This window comes from Pipistrellus kuhlii, unplaced genomic scaffold (genome assembly GCF_014108245.1).
Source record: "Pipistrellus kuhlii isolate mPipKuh1 unplaced genomic scaffold, mPipKuh1.p scaffold_m20_p_23, whole genome shotgun sequence".
Classification (NCBI taxonomy): domain Eukaryota; kingdom Metazoa; phylum Chordata; class Mammalia; order Chiroptera; family Vespertilionidae; genus Pipistrellus; species Pipistrellus kuhlii.
In genome coordinates this window covers 1,483,041-1,503,504 of record NW_023425522.1, presented here as the reverse complement: position 1 = coordinate 1,503,504, position 20,464 = coordinate 1,483,041, and the positions used below count along the sequence as shown (strand labels likewise).

The 20,464-nt window shown below is 47.5% G+C and overlaps 1 protein-coding gene across 4 annotated transcripts in view; it reads right to left on the bottom strand.

The window, feature by feature from the left end:
- Positions 1–19,418, bottom strand: part of EPN2 (epsin 2) — a 77,392-nt gene extending 57,974 nt beyond the window's left edge. For all 4 annotated transcript variants that reach the window (XM_036451921.2, XM_045586477.1, XM_036451924.2 and 1 more), the window contains exon 1: positions 19,297–19,418. The gene's annotated coding sequence lies outside the window, so the exon portion shown is untranslated. The remainder of the gene's footprint in view (positions 1–19,296) is intronic.
- Between the last annotated feature and the right edge of the window lie 1,046 nt (positions 19,419–20,464).

The following is a 20,464-nucleotide window of genomic DNA, read 5'->3' as shown; positions in this document are numbered from 1 at the left end:
TTGCCATCTATTTATCACTCGCTTGTTGCTAAAAATACGTGAAATGGCCTAAAGCAGCGGTTCTCAACCCTAGACACTGTCTGAATTTCTGGGGAGCTTTGGGAGCATACTTATGCTCAGGCCGCATCCCAGAACAATTACAACATAAGGTGGTGGGAACGAGGCACTGGCACTTTAAAAATGAATCTCCCCAGGTAATTCTGATTAAAGTAAAGTAGACAAGCTAAGAATTACTGAGCTTACAGAAATCCACTGCATTGCTAAGTAATGAAAAGCAAAGAAATGAAAACACAGGCAATAGGAAAACAGCCGGGAAAATAGAAAAGCAAAGCCAGAAAACAAGGTTAGAATACAAAGTGCAGGCCACACTGGAGCTATAACTATTGGCTCTGAGCTGAGCTTCCTGGTGGTCAAAGCAAAGAGGACTCACTGTCTACACTCAGGCATCTTCAAACTACAGCCCGCGAGCCACATGCGGCCTGCAGAGGAGTCTGATCCGGCCCGCCAGGTTTTTTGGGCAGTGAGCGCAGCCGAGGTGTTACAGTAGGAATTAGTAGTTCATATAGTCCGGCCCTCCAGCTCTCTGGGACCGTGATCTGGCCCCCACTTTAAAAAGTTTGAGGACCCCTGGCAGTGATTTTCTCCCTTTTTCATCTCATGCACACATACATTACTAAAATTCTGCGGCATACCAAAGAATACATTATATTTTTTGCTGATCTGAAAAAAAAAAAAAAAAAGGAATAATTTTGATTCATTCACACTGGAAGACTACTGTTGTGTTGGCTGTATTTTTTTATTTTTTTTTTAATTAACAATCTAAGGGAAAAGGTCAGTCCCCAGACTCAATAGGTACTGCATGTTTTAAAAACGCCTGCGGCACACCAGTTGGAACCACTGGAGTGCGAGGCAGGGAAAACAGCAGAAGATCCTTCTTGTCCTGGGACGGAGATGCGCACTCCCTCTTGCCCTCCAAGAGGAGAGTGCGCTCCCCACACCGTGACCACAGCACTGAGAAGTGGCACAGGCCACTGGTCATGCCACGTCGCGGCCGTGCTGAGGGTGCCCACAAGTCAGCACAGGCTACTGAGGGCTGCTGCGAACCCCCTGCTGGAAATAAGCCCCCAAAGAAAATCTATGCTGCTGATAAAACATGCCATCAAATCCACTGGTAACGATGTATCTATCTGCCAGCCGGAGCCCCTTGGAAGCTGTGATGAAAACACCAGGTCCCAGCCTCCGTTTCCTGCCTATGTGAAGAACGCCACGGCTCGGTGCTCTGGAAAACAAGCTCTTCCCGCATGACGGTCCCGGCAGCCCAGGAACACCCAATCTGTGCCCATACTTAGAAGGGAGCAAAGGCCCAGAGCCTGCCCAGCACTTCCCTCGATGCCAGTGCTCAGAAAGGCCACTGACCACCCTCAGACCCGCGGGGCTCTCTCAGGCCTAAGAACGGGCTGGTCCCCCAGAAGTCAGGCCTCATGGCCACCAAAAACAAAGCCACCAGAAGAGCCGAAACCGGTATGGCTCAGTGGATAGAGCGTCAGCTTGCAGACTGAAAGGTTCCGGGTTCAATTCCGGCCAAGGGCATGTACCTTGGTTGCAGGCACATCCCCGGTGGGGGATGTGCAAGAGGTAGCTGATCGGTGATTCTCTCATCGATGTTTCTAACTCTCTATCCCTCTCTCTTCCTCTCTGTGAAAAATCAATAAAATACATTGGAAAAAAAAAACAATTAAAAACAAAAACAAAAAACAACAACAAGAAGAGACCCCTGAGCACTTCAACCCTGAGACTATGTGCTGTGTGCTTTTGCTATGCACACAGTACATACTGATCAGTAGTTTTTTAAATGTGTGTTAAAATCTATGAAATCAAGAGTAAATTACCCCCTGCTTACACATACGTGACATTTCCTTCTTCTTTTTTAAACATTTTCTTTTTGAACCACAAACCACATCAGCACATTTCAAAGCACTGATGAGTTAAATTAAAATAGCAACTACTTACAATCACCAGTATCCATCAACAGATATATGGTCTAGCCACACCACAGGTATTATCAACTGTGAAAAGAAGAAAGTCCTAGGGCAGAGGGTGGGGTGGGAACCTGGTGGAGGGGAGCAATGGAGGGGGGAGAAAAAAGAGGAACATTTGTAATAATATGAACAATAAAGATTTATTTTTTTAAAAAAAAAGAAAAGAAAAGAAGGAAGTCCTGACCCTGGTACTACACAGAAGAGCCTGGAAAATACTCTGCTAAGTGAAAGACACCAGACACAAAGGGCCACACACTGCATGATTACACTTGGTGAAATGTCAGCACAGGCAAAGCCAGAGGGACGAAAACAGATGAGTGGTTGCCAGGGGTTGGGGGCTGAGGGTGTAGGGAATGACTGCTAAGTGGGCAATAGGTGTCCTTGTGGGGTGATGAAAAGTGCTAGAACTAGACAGTGAAGGGGATTTCACAACACTGTAAATGTACTAATGCCTCCGGGTTTTTAACTTTAAAATGGTTACCACAGTAAAAAATAAATAAATAAATAAATATTTTATATTTATTATTATATTATATAAATAATAAATAAAAATTTTATTTATATATATATATATATATATAGAGAGAGAGAGAGAGAGAGAGAAACTTAAAAGAGCAAAACCTTCATTGTTCTGCCCTAACATAAATGCTAATAAAATTCAACCTAAATCAAGATTTTGTATAAAGATTATTCCACAACTAAAAAAAAAATCAGCCTCAAGCCCAGAACATATTAAAATCAGAAATAATAAACAAATATAGTCAATTTACAGGACATAAAACCAATGTGCAAAAGTCCATTGCCTTCCAGTATGCTAACAACTAAACTTCAGAAAAAGAAATGAAAAAAAATTCCTTTCGCAATAGCAATCAAAAGAATAAAATATGTAGGAATAAACTTAACAAAGGATGTGAAAGACCTATATACTGGAAATTACAAAGCATTATTAAAAGAGACTGAAAAAGACACAACAAAATGGTAAAACATCCCATGTTCATGCATTGGAAGAAACAACAGTTAAAATGGCCATATTTCCCAAAAAATATACAGATTTAATGAAATCAACATCAAAATCCCATTGTCATTAAAAAAAAAAAGTTAAATGAGAAATTATCAGATTTGTATGGAACCACAAAAGACCCAGAATAGCCAAAGCAATCCTAAAAAGTAAGAACAAAGCTGGAGGTATCATGCTACCTAATTTCAAATTATACTACAAAGCTACGATAATCAAAACAGCATGATAGTGCCGGAGAAACAGACACACAGATCAATGGAACAGAACAGAGAGCCCAGCAATAAAACCACATGTATATGGACAGATCATTGAAGGAGCCAGAAACACACATTGGAGTAAAGATAGTCTCTTCAATAAAATGGTGCTGAGAAAACTAGAAAGCCACATGCAAACGCATGAAACTGGATTACAGTTTGTCCCCATGTACAACAATTAATCCAAAATGGATCAAAGACCTAAATATAAGACCCGAACCAATAAGTTACACAGAAGAAAATACAGGAACCAAACTTATGGACTTGAGTGGTAGAGAACATTTTATAGACTTGACCCCAAAGGCAAGGTAGGTAAAGGCAAAAATAAATGAATGGGACTACATCAAACTGAAAAGCTTCTGCACAACAAAAGAAACAGACAACAACAACAACAAAAAAACAGGCAGCCAACTAGATGGAAGATGATATTTGCAAATAGTAGTTCCAACAAAGGTTTAATTTCCAAAATATATAAAGAACTTGTTAAGACTTAACATCAAACAAATAAACAATCCAATCAAAAAGTGGGCAGAGGACCTGAAAATACACCTCTCCCAAGAAGACAAACAGCCAATAGATACACGAAAAGATGTTCCTCCTCACTGGCAATTAGGGAAATGCAAATCAAAACTACAGTGAGGTGCCGCCTCACACCGGGCAGAGTGCCCTTATCAACAAGACAAGCAATGACAGCGTTGGAGAGGCTGTGGGGAAAGGGACCCTCATTCACTGCTGGTACAACCACTATGGAAAGCAGTCCGGCGATTCCTCAAAAATTAAGAACAGAGCTACCATACGACCCAGCCCCGTATATACCAAAAGAAAAACTCAAAATCATTATTATGCAAATATATATGCACCCCTGTGTTCGTTGCAGCAGTGTTCACGGTGGCCAAGACATGGGAACAGCCAAAGGGCCCTACGATAGAGGACTGAGTAAAGAAGACATGGTCCATATGCACAATGGAGTACTACTGAGCCACGAGAAAGGATGAAATACCACCATTCACAACAGCGTGATGGACCTTGAGAACATTATGCAGTCAGAAAAAGCTAAGAACCATCCAATCTCACTCAGATGTGGGAAGAAAACAGAAACTCATGAACACACACAGCAGTGCGGTGGCTGCCAGGGGGAAGGGGGTCCTATACTGAGGTGTCAGGAGAAGACTTGGCTCTGGGGGGTGGACACTTGGTGCTGTATACAGACTTTGTAGCTTAGAAATCCACACATGAAACCTATGTCACCCAATAAATTTTTTTTTTAAAGTCAGAATCAGGACTGCTGGAAGTCAGTCTGACTTTAAAAGAAGTTTCCAAAGAGTCCATATCTGGTAGAGATCCACACTGAAGCAGTTGCCACTGAAGTCTGGAATCTGCTTTGAAATAATCCAATGGAGAAGGGGGAGCCTGGATTAAAATGTTGAAGCTGAGTGATGGGATTCATGGAACTGTTCTGTTTGTGTATGTTAGAAATCCTCCACAGAGAAACGTTGTGCTCTGTTTTCAAGCAAACTTGCACAGGTCTTTACCACGGATAAAGAACTGACACTTTCACACTCTCAGACTTACAGTGCAGATGCACCAGGGCAGCCCGTCTGTGGGAGGCCACACCAAGGCCCCGCAGAAAGTCATCGGCCCCATTCAGAGCGCCAGGCAGCAGCACTCGGAGGGGTCCAGCCCAGTCCTCACACAGCAAACCAATCTGCTGTCTCGGCCTGAGATGCCCGCCCCCAATTCAGCTACCACCTGGGGTCTAGGCCATGCCTGGAAACGAGGGAACCTTTCACCGAAGTGCCTTTCACAGAGCCCCTAGAATCCCTGCCCACTGCACACAGAGCTGCCCTTCAGGCAGGGTCCGAGGAAGCAGTGTGCTGCCAGACCCCTCCTAGATGTCGTAGGAGGTTAATATTGCAATTGCCTATTGTTTCTCCTTCCTCTTCTAGAATTAGATTTGGGGGGCGGGGGACAAGGCAGGTGTCTCTAGCTCATTCCCTATTGTCTAGGAAAATGTGGTTCACAGTACATATTTGACTCAATGTCTGTTGTGTGATCCTGATTCTGGATGGATACTGCCCGAAAGGTGTATTACAAAGATTTGCTTTTTACAAATGTCAATGGAAATAACAGAATGTATGAGCTCTGTTTGCCAGAAAAGGAGGGGACAGGAAACATGAAGTTATGGTACAAACAATACCACCTATACTAGTACCAGAGATGTTCTAGAATGTAGGGCCTTGGGTTGGGGATTGAGAGGGGCATGGAGAGGAGGGACTGATATATGCTAGGCAGAGGGAGTTCGTGAAAAGGGTCTGAGTGCAGGGACGGGGCACGGGCAAAAAGGAGGGCACGGCACAGGTTGGTAAACAGGTTCCCCACCCTAAGCGCTGGCGCTGACACTGCCATGACTGGTCTCTGTGTACGGTCCTGGGTCCCCAAAGCAGGGCCCAGGCCACGAAGAAAAACGAGTGGGCACCATGGGAGGGTGGGGGCTCTGGAGAACTGGTAAATGCAACCCTATCCAGACACAGTGGCCAGCACTGGCACTGACTCAGTGTTGCCAGGCAACAGTGCAGGCCCCCAGCTGCCAAGTATTCTGATTTGTCAATGAAACTGCAAGTTTCATTTGATCTGATTTTCATGTTGGCAACTGTGGTAAAGAGAATAATGGCCTCCCAAAGATGTCCACCTTGTACCCCTGGTTACCTGGCAAAGCGGAATTTAGGTAGCCGATGGCATTAAGGTCTCTGATCAGCTTATCTTATAAGAGGGAGAGGATCATGGATTATCCCATCTGCTAAAGGTAATCACAAGGGTCCTTCAAAGTGGAAGTGGGAGGCAGAAAGCCGGCAGCAGGTGATCAGTGGGAGAATAGGACTGGCTACTGTTGGCTTGGAAGAAAGGGCCACAAATCGCCGAAACCGGTTTGGCTCAGTGGTAGAGTGTCGGTCTGCGGACTGAAAGGTCCCAGGTTTGATTCCGGTCAAGGGCATGTAAACTGGTTGCGGGCACATCCCCGGTGGGGGGTGTGTAAGAGGCAGCTGGCCGATGTTTCTCTCTCATTGACGTTTCTAGCTCTCTATCTCTCTCCCTCCCTCCTCTCTGTAAAATATCAATAAAATATATTAAAAAAAAAAAAGAAAACGAAAAGGGCCACAAATCAAGGAACATGTACAGCCTCCAGGAACTGGAAAAGGCAAGGAAATAGACGCTCCCCTAGAGCCTCCACAGGAACTCAGCCCTGGCTACGCCAGGATGCTAGCCCAGGTAACCAGTGCTGAACTTCTAACCTACAGAACTGCATTGGTTCAAGCTACGTGTCTGTGGTAATTTGTAACAGCAGCCACAGGAACCAAGTTTAACTTTTAAAGGGGCTCAGTACAACCCAAACAAAATGCACCTGTGGGGTGGCTGAGGCATGGACAACTTCTGACTAGTCCTCACTGAGAAGATCTGAGGCTGGGCCCTCTCCTGGGTACCCAGCCCAGAGCCTGACATGCCTTCCAAGTTAACTACTAGGCCCCTCACCTTTACAATCTGGTCACAAAATCCTTCTGGAAAATAAAAATGCTTGCCGAAAGGAGTTCTATTCCCAAGCCTCAGCACACGCCTCGGCGTTACCTGGGACCCGAGACACTGGCTCGGAGCAGAGGATGGAACACAATCCTTTTCAACTCCCTGTCCCCTGCAAACAGCAAGAAGGGAGAGCTTTTCCAGGTCCCTGGGGAAGCCTCGTCCCTCCCTGCCTCCCAGCTACCCCTGGGCACTCTGCTGCCCAGTGCCTCCCAGCACCCTCTGCAATGAGATCACTTTGATTTCTTTTCAACAGCAGAGAACACTTTCCAAATAAGCTCATTTTAGTTCCCCACATTCAGATCAGAGCGGAGCTGCTCTGATTAGGGCAGAGAGAACCCAGGTCCCTGCACACTGGCCACAAAAAGATTGTGTGAAAACCACGGCCCAACTCACATGTCACTAAGCTTTCCACCTGACCTGCCAGCCAGCCTGTGGCTGCGCCTCTGCCCATGCCCACCCCTTCCTCCTTGCTCAGCCCCAACTGGACACTTCTCCCTCAGGCCTGGACACAGCTCCGTTCCCTCCGCCTGCAGTCTTCCCAACTCTGCCCCCGACTCTGTTTTCCTTTAAAACTCGACTTACATATCACTCCTCCGAAGCCTCTGTGACACCCAGGCTCATTCTCGGTGCCCGAGACCACCGTCTGCACTCCTCTCTCCCGGGAACTGATGCTACTGTCCCTTTACCAGGAGCCACTCTCTGCAGACCACAGCTACTGAGGGCAGGAACTTATCACCTATGTATTCCCAGACTGTAACACATAATATATACATGGCTGGTAAACAGTAAATAAAGACTGAATAAACTGGTCTATAAATTAATTTTTTCTGTGACTACTACAAATTGTGATATTTACTAAATGCACCAGATAAAATCTCATTTCTGATCTTTACTAAAGTTAATCTATTTAAATTAGGAACTCTGAATTACAACTATCTTAATATAATTACTTAGTTTAAATTTTACTAGTGTCTGTCTTAGGAAGGGACCTGGCTGCAGGCCTGAATGACAAGCACCTGTGGTGCCTGCTCCATAGACCTGGCTCCCGTCAAGCTGCAGAAGGGCTACCAAACAGGTGGTCACAGTCTCTTCTCTGTCCTCACCGTGTTTACACTGTTAGCTAAGGCAGACTTCAGCCCAGGCAGCCATCTGATGTCACTCCTCGGTCACCCCTCCCTCCTTTCTCCAGCTGCCAGTGACTCTCCTTAGGCTTCCTGTGCTCTCTGGCTCACTTTTCTCCCACTTCTAGTCGGTGACATTCCCAGGGGCCCCGCAGAGCACAGTTCAGCTTCTCTGGAGAACTTCAGGAATTACTACTGGGTCCTGCCTCCATAGTCTGGAGTGGGGCCCCATCATAGATCCCACTTTTAGAAAGTTTTTGGGCCTTGTGGTTTACAGGTACATCCAAGGATAAGAACTGCAGGTGTGGCTCAGTGGTTGGGTGTCAACTTAGAAACCAGGAGGTCATGGTTCAATTCCAAGTCAGGGCCCATGCCCAGGCTGCAGGCTTGATCCCCAGTGGGTGACCTACAGGAGCAGCTAATCAATGAGTCTCTCTTATCATTGATGTTTCTAATTCTCTCCCCTCTCCCCTCCCCTCTGAAAGCAATTAAAAAAAAAAAAAAATAGCCGAAACCGGTTTGGCTCAGTGGATAGAGCGTCAGCCTGTGGACTGAAAGGTCCCAGGTTCGATTCCGGTCAAGGGCATGTAAATTGGTTGCAGGCACATCCCCGATAGGGGGTGTGCAAGAGGCAGCTGGTCGATGTTTCTCTCTCATCGACGTTTCTAGCTCTCTATCCCTCTCCCTCCCTCTCTGTGGAAAATCAATAAAATATATTTTAAAAAAAAAACAAACAAAAAAACACACAATTTTTTTTAAGAACTACAAGTGTCACACCCACACTTCCCAGCCCTAAAGCCCTCACCTCTCCCCAAACGAAAGTGGACTTTGGCTCCCCTCACTCTGACACCGCCCCCTGTGCTGTCTCCAGTCTCAGAAAGCTAGCCTGGCCAGGCCCTCAACCACAGAAATTATGCCACCTTGCAAGGCCCCTGGCAGAAGTCCCTCCCCGAACACTTGAGCACCCTAATGCCACGTTGGTCCTCACTGCTCCCAGCAGGCACCACCGAGTACACACCCCACGTGCACGCAGGAACCAGCCCAGACCCACGCAAGCTTTGTCTTCTGCTGTCCCCTCGATCTGAAGTACCTTCCCATCTGCCTTCCACTCCTGAAACCACTCCCTGTCCTTCGTGGTGCAGCTCCAATCCTGTCTGCTCCCTGTTACCTTTGTCTTCGCAGTCAGACTAAGTTCTTGGTGGCAAGAAACATGGCATTTCACACCCATCATGTTGACTCTTAAGACCAGGTGTTGCATATTTTCCAGGCTGACACTGATCCCAAATATTCTGCCCTGCTGTCATGAAATTGCCTTTTGATTTGATGCTCATAATTCTACATCAATCAGACTGCCTTTCATAAAGTAGCATAAAAATTATTTCTCTGCTCACGCTTCCCAAATGTTTGGATCCAGAGTATCGTTATTATGCCAGGACAGCTCTGGGTATCCGTGGACCAGGCACTCAGGGAGGGCCTGCTCTCCAAGAGGCTCTCCAGCCTGTACTGCTCTGACCACAGGGGTGGGGGCGGGGAGGAGGGGGCAGACTCCGAAGAGTAATTTCAGCTCTCATGATTTATTCACCGCAGAGTCTTAAAGAGTTTACGAAACAATGCATTCGGGTCCAAACCTCCAGGGCCTCCGAGGAGTGTAGGGCAGGTATGGACACATAGCTGTTTATCATCCTTGGCTTGGGAACTGCAGGCAATTTTCAAACCCTGGGAAAGTGATCACACCCCAGTCTGCTCCCACACTGTAAGACCAGAAAAATGACCCATTCACTAGAAGTCATGCATTAGTAGCCTACTGAGGAAGGAGATGCTGTATATTTTTATTTACATGTAACTGTTTAAGATAGGGGTGTCGAACTCAATCAGAGAAGGGGCCAAAAACTAAAATCCAGCCTAAATCGCGGGCCGAATGGTTTACTGAAGTCATAAATTGTCATTGTGATGGAAACGCAGCGGAGTGCAGTGATGACAGCGCGGTGCGGGCCATATTGCAAGGCCTGGCGGGACGGATTTGGCCCGCGGGCCTTGTGTTTGACACATGTGGTTTAAAACTATCAAGTTCTTCTTTATGAATTTCATCATATTTAAACCATAGCATCATCAGAGGGTTTTCAGTCCTTAACTTCCCTGTGTCATGTTTACAGAACCAACGGGCAGAGCTTCGGGGTTACAGGCTGAAAAATGGCCCCTTTCCTCAAAAAGCAATCTGGGCAATTATTTTAACACAGCTTTACAAACACAAAAATCTTCACAAACCCACAAAGACTTCCTCTCAGGTCCCTGTTGGGCTCATCTAAGCAGCTTTAGGGCTTAGAACTTACATCGGTAGCCCTGAATAGGAAGGTGAGGTGTTGTCATAGAAACAGCTTCATGAGGCTCCAAAATCAGACAAGTGTGGGACTGAATTCGGAGTGGATGCATATGAGCAAGCCTGACCCCCTCTGAGCCTCAGCTTGCTCATCTGTGAAATGCCTACCTCTGAGGGCTGCAGAGGGGACAATGAGGCAATGGAAGCACCTGGAATGGCTAGGACTGAAGCAGTGGAAACAATGTGGCTTTGAATCTCACACAGGTGGCAGCAAATACCAGCTGGGCACTGAGGACTGGGTAGCCAGGGGCAGGCTGCTGAGCCCCTCCGAGCCTTCGTTTTTGCATAGCAAAAAGAGAAACAGCCGAAATCGGTTTGGCTCAGTGGATAGAGCGTTGGTCTGCGGACTGAAGGGTCCCAGGTTCAATTCCGGTAGAGGCATGTACCTTGGTTGCGGGCATATCCCTGGTGGGAGGCAGCTGGTCGATGTTTCTCTCTCATCGATGTTTCTAGCTCTCTATCCCTCTCTTCCTCTCTGTAAAAAGTCAATAAAATATATTTAGAAAAGAAAAAAAAAGAGAGAGAGAAACAGTGACGGGCCATGCACAGTCAGAATGAAAACTAAATAAATACTGTGTATAAACAGAGTAGCATAAGGCCTAACACACAGGAGACATCCTAAAACCATCAGGGCACATGTTTGGTTTTCATGGACAACCTAACATCACTACTGGAGGAAAAACAATTTTTTCTGCAAACTCTAAGCACCAAAGAATATTAAATCAATCTGCAATGTTGGAGGGAGGAGTGACTTCCAATAAGGCCAGCAGCCACCCCTAATTACCCTGTGGGAGTTTGCTCAGTGCCCAGCCCACTCCCCCGGCCTTCCCCAGCTGCTTATCTAAAAAGCCTCCACAGTGAACATCTTGCTGGAAGTGCGGGAATGAATTGGATTTTTAAACAATCAGATTTACTGCCTCTTCCAGGGCACCGACATCTTACATTCCTTTCATTAAGGAAAACATCCCGACTAACCCACACAGTGGTGATGCCTGTGCCACCAGTCCAAATTATAGTCACACAGGAATAAGGTGAAAACAGCATTCTGAGAAACCAAGTTCCCAGTGCCCCGCCACCATCTTCTGAGCAGCTCGGGCACACCTGAGGCAAAAAGGAACTGCTGATGCTGACCCCTTACACCCTTCTCTTCAGCATCAGTAACACCTGGAACTGGTTGGCGTGCATACTCTCAGGCCTCAGCCCAGACCTACAGAACCAGAAACTCTGGGGAGGGGCGCAGCAATGTGCCTCCCAGCCTCTGGGTAATTGTGATGTGCACGGGAGCCTGAGAAACACCACGGCCCTTAGCCCACGTCAGAGAGGAGGAAACTGCAGCTCAGTGATACAATGCCCAAAGGCCACTGCGAGGCCATGCACCCCGCCAGGTTCCAAAGCTAGTTGTCGCATGGCCTTTGTAGCCAAACTGCCGGTACTATCTGGTGCTCTCAGCTACTGAGCCACCAGGATGCAATGATTCCCTAACTGAAGAGGGGTGGGAGTGAGGGAAGATGAGTCCTGTACTTAGAAGTGATTAACTAGAGATGCTTTTAAGTCCGAACCATGCATCTGCCTGCTTTTCCCTGCTCCGTCTACCAGCTGAGTTGCCATGAAGAGACAATGGGAGCTCCTTCACTGCGGGGCTTTCCGCAGGAGCTGGTGGGCTAGGAGGAACCCAGGTTTGGGAATCACACAGACCTGGGTTTGACTCCTGGCTGTGCCAATTCCTCAAAAGTTACCTAACCTCCTGGGGCTCTCAGAGGGCTGAAGCGATTTCCCAGGACAGCCCATGCTGAGCGGGTGTCTGTGGACACTCTGTCTCGGGGTGAAATGATTTACGTTCATTATTTGTCAATTTACCGCTGTTTGCTTTTGTTATTTCTGCTGCACTCATTTTATTTGTATTTAAATGTTTTAGGCAACCTAACAACAAATGTACAAGTGAAGATACAGTAAAATGAACTGCGTGACGTCCATTACTTCACGTATAGCAAGCACAGCAGTAAAACAAAAAGAAAGGCCCATGTATTTTACTTTCTTTTTTTTAGGTTTTTGTTTTAGTCATTTTTTAAAAATATTTGCCTAACATGCATGTGCTGTAAAAATAGCTTTAGCTATTTTTAATGTCAAGAAATGTTCATGAACAATCCCAGCATAATGGTTAAGAATATTTAGTTGCTGTAAGTGAGATAAAAACTTTATGAATGAACTTTTCAACTACTTCTCTACAGCTTTTCATGTATATTAGTGTTTTGGTTCTGAAATTTCTCTAAAGGAAATTGTACGTTTTTGGAAATTTATTCCTTCTTCCCCTGTGGCAGCTAATGGGCTTTTACCAAATTTATTCACTTGAAACCTATATGATCCTGTTAACCAATGTCACCCCAATAAATTGAATAACCAAATACCAAGTTTATCATAACAAAATACTACTAATATAACTTCTGTTTCCAACCATGCCCCATACTCCTCCACCTGAAACCCCATGGAAAAAAGGTGTTGGCTGTTGCTCTTTTCAGAGGTGGGGGATTGACTGGAAGAAAGGAACATGTTCCATTAAAAATTGTAGTATATGGCATTTTCTAATTTTGAAAACCACAATGTTCTTGGTCCATCATATCATCAGGTAGCATTAACTGTTAAGTTTTGTGCTTCCAAATCATTTTTGTTTTTAAAAATTTATTGATAGACGTATAGCCTGCCTCCAGCTCTGGTCCTTTCTTCTTCCTACGTGTCAGGTGCACAGGATTTCCTTTTCCAGCCTTCTGTTCTGTCACCAAGCATTCCTGCCGGTGGCCTGCACTTGGAAAAAAGGCTGCCTGATCTTTATGGCTCCACTCAGCGCCTAAGCACACCCTGCTTCCTTTGCTCGCATGGCACACCCTATCTCCCTCGTCCTATTTACTGCAGCAAAGCTCTTCTTCGTTTATGAGATTGTGTTACCTCCCTGTGAACTACACCTATCCCGAATGCCTGTCATCCCTTTAAAATCCTTCCTCTTACTCTCATCTTTATTTTTAAAAAGATTGAAATGTGTTTTTATTGATTTTAGAGAAGATACAGAAAGAGAGAAACATCAATGTGAGAATGAAACATCGATCAGGTGCCTCCCGCACATGCACCCCATTGGGGTGAAGCCCAAAACTGAGAATGTGCCCACCCGCAATGGAACTGGCAGGGGACAACACAACCAACTGAGCCACACCAGCCAGGCTTCTTTTTTTTTTTTTTTTTTTTAATATATTTTATTGATTTTTCACAGAGAGGAAGAGAGAGGGATAGAGAGTTAGAAACATCGATGAGAGAGAATCATCGATCAGCTGCCTCTTGCACACCCCCTACTGGGGATGTGCCCGCAACCAAGGTACATGCCCTTGACCAGAATCGAACCTGGGACACTTCAGTTTGCAGGCCTACACTTTATCCACTGAGCCAAACCGGTTTCAGCAAGGCTTCCTCTCTTTTTAAATAACAAGGCTGTTATGCCCAAAGCTCACCCAACAGACTATATCCTTAGTACCTTGCAAAAACACCAAACAAAAATACCATTTTGAAAGAGGTGCATTTTTTCCCCCAGAGCAGGGACAATGTTTTTCCTGTATGTTCTATTGTGCCTAGTGCACCATTAATGCTCAATACTGATGATGGGGTTGGGGGGAGAGGGTTACATCTCCTCTGGACCTCAGATTTTCCACTCATGAATCAGTGTGTCCATGTGAACACAAAATAAAATTTTATGTGAAACACACACACACACACACACACACACACACAAAAGCTGCTATAATGGCTTTGCATTTTAAGACATCAAAAACTTAACTGCCTGACTAAAAAATAAGTGTGCCCAAACAAGTCCATAGATGGCGGACCCTGAATACACTTACTAACTGCATGCACACTGATTTCACTGTTTTTGTTTTCTCGGTTTCTACAAGTTTTAGACAACTTGAACAAGCTAATTAAGACCAAAGAAAATTCCACTGACGAACTTATCAGAAAGTTTGTCAATTTTCAGAAACTTAACAGATGGCTGTGAACAGTCACTCCAACAATGCATTTTGCAAAAATAAAATGTGCTTTCTCCCACCCTTACCAATCTTAATTACATCATCTCACAGTCCTTAGTCCATTATCCATTTGCAGTAGGGCTTTAAGCAAGTCTCTTTGTTCTTGTGAGACTGGACTTTTCAAATGAAATAACAGGAATAATAATATTTTGGGCCCAGCCAGTGTAGCTCACTGGTTGAACATCAACCCATGAACCAGGAAACCAAGTTTTGATTCCTGGTCAGGGCACATGCCCGGGTTTTGGGCTCAATCCCCAAAAGGAGGACTGAGGAGGTAGCTGATTAATGATTCTCTCTCATCACTGATGTTTCTATCTCTCTCCCTCTCCCTTCCCATCTCTGAAATCAATAAAAACATAATAATAATCCTATATAATAAAAGGCTAGTATGAAAATTGACCAAACAGGAGAACCACTGGTCACTATGATGCTCACTGACCACCAGGGGGCAGACGCTCAAGGCAGGAGTTGGCCCCTGGTGGTCAGTGCTCGCCCACAGGGGGAGAGACGCTCAGCCAGAAGCCGGGTTTGCAGCTGGCTAGCACTGTTTACACTTCTTCACACCTCACACAGGTGCTTGGCACACACCTTGCTGGGAGAGAATGCTCCACAGAACTCCCTATCTGCCAAACTCAGGGTCCAGAGAGGCAAAAAGCTGGTGTAAACCACAGGACAATCCAAACTTGCTGCTGGTCCAGACGTTTGTGGGATGCAATCCTGAATTCAGTGGTGGTGGGAGCCTCCCCTGCCTCATGGTGGCACTAACGATGTCAGACTGCCTCAGGAAGCAGGCCTAAGCCCTCAGTGGGACATCCCCCAAGGCTCCCAGACTATGGGAGGGCGCAGGCCAGGCTGAACCCTCTCCCCCCGCCAAGTGCACAAATTTTGTGCACCAGGCCTCTAGTAATAGTAAATTTTGGAATCCAACAGATCTGTTCAAATCCCAGCTCCATCACTTACTGGTTGTGTGACCTTGAGCCTCTGGGTCTCATTTTCAACATCTGCAAGAGGGGGATAATACCCACCTGACTGACATATGACTGCTGGACAAACAGTAATGGTTTTTGCAAGAACAAGACAGAACAGTGGAGTCTGTAGTAAAATCAATAAAAGGTCATTTCCCCTGTCGCCAGGACTATTTACTCATACCCAGACCTTTACTGAGCACCTACCATGCATGTGCCAGAAACGGAGCCGTGTGCTGGAGAAGCAAAAAGAGGACAATCACTGGTTTCAAAGATTTCAGTGTCACTAGAGCCGCAGATCCACAGAAACTGTGATAAGTGCTCCAACAGAGTGGGGTGGTGAGGCAGAGAGCAGGCTTAGAGGGGCCCAAACACTGATGGAGTTGGCTGGCAAAGGCTTGACAGACGTTTAAACTGAAGGCATGGGTTGAATGTCCAACAGAAAACAGGGAGCAGGACTAGATGATTCTTTTTATCATCTCTGATCTCAAATTCCCCAAATCCAAGCCCTTTTATTTCTCCAAGGCTCAGTCACCAGGTATTCATGCCATAAAATGGTAACTACCACGCTCATCCATACTCCACCAATTCAACAGGAAGGTTCTGGGGAACAATAAGAGCAATTGCCAAAGATGTCTGAAAACTTACATATATAGGTTTTATATATGTGTATATGTGTATATACGTATATGTAAATATGAATATATGCATCTATGTATCGAATATAGGAATATATGCGTATATATGTATATATACATGTGTGTGCACACACACCATAAATACATATATATATTACTATTGATTTCAGAGAGGAAGGGAGAGGGATAGAGAGACAGAAACCTCAATAATGAGAGATAATCATTGATAGGCCACTTCCTGCACATCCACCACTGGGGATTAAGCTCACAACCCGGCATGCACCCCCAACAGAAATCAAACGTGGGACCCCTCAGTCTGTAGGCCGATGCTCCATCCACTTAGCCAAACCAGCTAGAGCTTTAATGTGCTTCCCAACAGTATAACAATGACATCCCCAAACATGACAATCTCTTAGCACCTCGTCCACAAAGAACTGAAAGGTGTGACTCCTCTGAATGAAATGAAGAAGAAAGGAGGAAGGGAGGGGCAGGAGGAGGAGGAAGAGGAGAAGCAGAAGCAGCAGAAGGAGAAGGGGAAGATGAAGAAGAGGAAGAGGAAGCTGCTACCATCTACCCTTTAAATTTAGGAAAAGCCAAGCAATTAAAACAAATCAGTCCCCAAAACAGTTCAAACACTTTTGCAGGATGAGAATCTCAACGCTCAGGAAACCCACGCCTTATTATGGAAGACTTTAGAGGCAACTGTATTTCTACAGAGAATGTAGAAAGACATTTTTCAAGACTGCAGTCACTGTGCTGGGTTGGTACCTCTACCTGAAAGGCTTACATTTCTTCACACCTCACACAGGTGCTTGGCACACACCTTGCTGGGAGAGAATTCTCCACAGAACTCCCTATCTGCCAAGCTCAGGGTCCAGAGAGGCAAAAAGCTAGTGTAAACACAGGACAACCCAAACTTGCTGCTAGTCCAGACGTTTGTGGGATGCAATCCTGAATCCTGCCTCACAGTAGTTTGTACTTCTCAAACACTTTAATAGTCGTATCACATTCAATGCGCACAAAAGACTAGACCAGCGAGACTGGGAAGGATGACGAGCCTAATATTACAACTAGAGAAAAAATTAGCTTCTATAATAAATGTAAAAATACAAATAAGTAAATGATGAGAGGATTTTGGTGGTTTCTCCAACACAATCACTTGTTTCAAACACAAACACTAGAACAAGTACTATTCAGAAATAAATGATAGTCCTTTTCAATTTTTAAATACAATGAAAACTTAATTATCAGTTCCAACTCAGTGGGTGCTGTGCAGGATTCAGTCAGTATTCGATTTTGTCAGCACTACCATCTGGCATCCAGAGCTACAAGATGCACATGTAATTGAGGTGACAGTTGCAGAGGGAAAGGAGGGCATGGGTATTAAAATTCACCTTTTAAAACCATTCTAACCCCCAGCCCAATCCCTTCTTTCCAAGGGATATTCTGGAGGTGGAAATAAAAAAATCATACTTCTCATCTTCTCGCCATTTTCTCCTGTGAATGTAAAAAATAAGTGGGGGGACGGGACCGGTTTGGCTCAATGGATAGAGCGTCGGCTTGGGCACTGAAAGGTCCCGGGTTCGATTCCGGTCAAGGGCATGTACCTTGGTTGCGAGCATATCCCCAGTAGGGGGTGTGCAAGAGGCAGCTGATTGATGACTCTCTCTCATCGATGTTTCTGACTCTCTCTTTCCCTTCCTCTCTGTACAAAATCAATAAAATATATTTAAAAAAAAAAAGGGGGGGGGGGGGGGCGGGAGGGCTGCCCTAGCCAGTTTGGCTCTGTGGTTAGAGCATAGCCTAACAGACCAAAGGGTCTCAGGTTCAATTCCCAGTCAAAGGCATGTTACAGGTTCCATCTGCCCTGGTCCCTGGCGTGCGGAGGCAACCAATCCATGTGTCTCTCACGTGGTATTTCTCCCTCTCTCTCTCCCTCTTCCTCTCTCTCTCTCTCTCCTTCCCATTCTCTCTAAAAATCGATGGAGAAAATGAGGATTAATTTTTAAACTGTTAAGAGGAGGAAGATAATCTGGCCGGTGTTGCCCAGTAGGTTGGACACCATCCAGTGCACCAAAAGGCTGCGGGTAAGATTCCTGGACACCTGGATTGCAGGCTCAGGGCTTGATCTCCCGGTAGGGCGCATACAGGAGGCAGCTGATTGGTGTGCAGATGTTTCTCTCTGCCCCCCCCCTAAAAATCAATTAAAATTATTATTATTTTTTAATTTCTAGCTTCCAGTTTGGCACTGACACAGAATAGCTATGTGACCTTGAGCGAATCACTGCTTCTCTTGGCCTCAGTTTTCCTCACCTGAACCCCACAGATGGTGGAGCCCCATCTTCTCTCCAAACAGACTGCAAAACGAAGCCCCTGGGCGGAGGAATGCTGGGGTTTGGGGGAGAGCAAATTGCCCTTTCCCCAAAGCCACTTGGCCAACTCCGGGGCGCAGACAAAACCTTTGGGCAAGGTCTCCTCCGGGAAGGACCAGCTCCTCCGCCGCGCTCGCCCCCGGGGAGCCGCCCAAAGCGGAGAGGGGAAGGGCCTCTGCACACAGACTGCTGGAAGCGCGGGGCCCCACGCACCCGTTCCCCCACCCGGGGAGCCGCGCCGGGAGGGGGTCCCTGCCATCCCACGCGGAACAAAAGGCAGCTGGAGCCGGCTGCCGCCCCCGGCCCCGCTGTGCGGGGAGGCGGTGGGGTGGGTGGGGAGGGGAACCTGGTCCCTCGGGAGGGGCAGGGGCCCTGCTCCGGCCCGAAGAAGAGCGGGGTCGGGCGGGATCCCGGACCCAGAGAAGCCTTCCCGATTCCAGGAGGGCTGGGCCCGAGCTCCACCAGGGGGCGGGAGGGAGCCTGACCCGGCTCCGCAGAAAAGGGGCGCCCGCCCGGAGCGGAAAGTGCGCCGGAGAGCGGGCGCGGTCCCTCCGGCTGAGGCCGAGGCGCGGGCGAGGGGGTCCGGCCTCCCGGGACGAGAACCGTGAGCGCCGATGGCAAACGGAGCGTGTGCGCGCGGGTGGGGAGCGGGTCCTGGCAGCGGGGAGACAGGGCGGGGGCCACGCTCCAGCCTGTGGGGCGGGTCCCGGTGGAAGGAAAGGGGTCCCGCCGGAGGGGTAGACCCTCGGGGCGGCGGGGCTGCACGCGTGGGGGCTGACTTCAGGGACGCCGGTGTCCTGGGGGCGTCCGCCCCCTGGGGGAGGGGGACGCTCCGCGCTCCGGGGCCCACCCCGGTCCCGAACCCGGCTCACCTCCGCTCCTTCGGGCCGGCCCCGGTTCGCGGCCGCGACCGCCAGTAGCGCTGTGGAGGCGGGAGCGACCGGAGCCCGCGGAGCCGCCGCCGGCGCCGCCAGCACGTCCAGCTCCGTTTGACACCCACTCACCAGCCAACATGGCGGCCGGGAGGGGGCGCGCCGGCTGCGTGTGCGCGCGCGCCGGCCCCGCCCTCCGTCGCCCGGCCCCGCCCCCGCGCGCCGGCCCCGCCCTCCGCCTCCAAGGCCCCGCCCCACGCCCCTAGGCCCCGCCCCTGCAGCCTCCATCCCCCACGTTCCCATCACCAGGCGCAGATTTCCTGGTGGTCACAGCTCCCCTGAACCTTGGCCAGAATCCCCTCAACAACTCCCTCAACCCCCACTCACGCGTTCCGACTATCCCAAGCGCCACACATACCCTGCAAATTCATACCCCAAACCATGCACTCAGACCCCACACCCATGCACGTCCTGCAACTCCTCACACATTTCACCACCCACCTCACACACAGACCTGGGCATCCTAAGCTAACGCCCGCGCTGACCTTCCAGTAAACAGTGGGACAGAGATTTCTTGGGAGGTGGTGCTTGAAAGGGGGGAGGTGGCTACTTGGAGCGCTAGTCACGCTGGTTTCTTGAGCTGGGTGCAGGGGTCAAAAGTGTTCACTTTGTGAAAATTCTCTGGTGTATACTTTAAATGTGTGCACTTTAATGTGTGTGTGTTGTATTGTACTTCAATAAAACATCCTCAATGGTGTGAGGGAAAGAAGCCACATGCCAACTGACAAGCTCAGGGGAGGCCTGCGTGGCAGTCTTGCAAACTCAGAGACCTAAAATAATCACAAATGATGGTTTGAAAATTAAATATTTAACTACAAACAGGTTATAGTAGGTAGTCATGTCCTAGGCCAATATTTTCCCTGACAAAGATCAACTTAGATCTTTATCGAACCCATTGGCCTATCTGCCTCTAAGATAACATATCTGTGAGACGTCTGGTTACGGTAACTTGTAACTTCCCTTTTTCTGGAGCCCCTGGGGCACAACCGGAAATGTGGTGGGCGCCAGGACGGATACCTCAAATTCCTTCATTATCATGTTAATTGTTCCTGTACCCACCTCAGTATGTGTCCGTCATTTTACTTTTTATCCAATCCCAGGGGTTTCC